The following is a 250-nucleotide window of genomic DNA, read 5'->3' on the forward strand; positions in this document are numbered from 1 at the left end:
GCGCCGCCGCCGCTGACGCCGAACCCGGTTCCTCCGGCCGCTCCGGCCGCTGCCCGCAGCGCGCGCCGGGCCGAGTGACGGCCGAGGCGGGACGCGGCGCCTGCGCGGGCCGGGCCCGGGAGGGGGCGCGCGCCGGGCCGGGCGCGAGGAGCCGCGGGAGAAGGGGCGGGGGGCGGGGGCGACGCGCGCCGCCTCCTGTTAAAGGGGGAACAGCGCCAGCCGAGCCGATCGCGCCCCCCACCTCCCCGCT

Source organism: Theropithecus gelada, chromosome 1 (assembly GCF_003255815.1).
Source record: "Theropithecus gelada isolate Dixy chromosome 1, Tgel_1.0, whole genome shotgun sequence".
In the NCBI taxonomy this organism is placed as follows: Eukaryota; Metazoa; Chordata; class Mammalia; order Primates; family Cercopithecidae; genus Theropithecus; species Theropithecus gelada.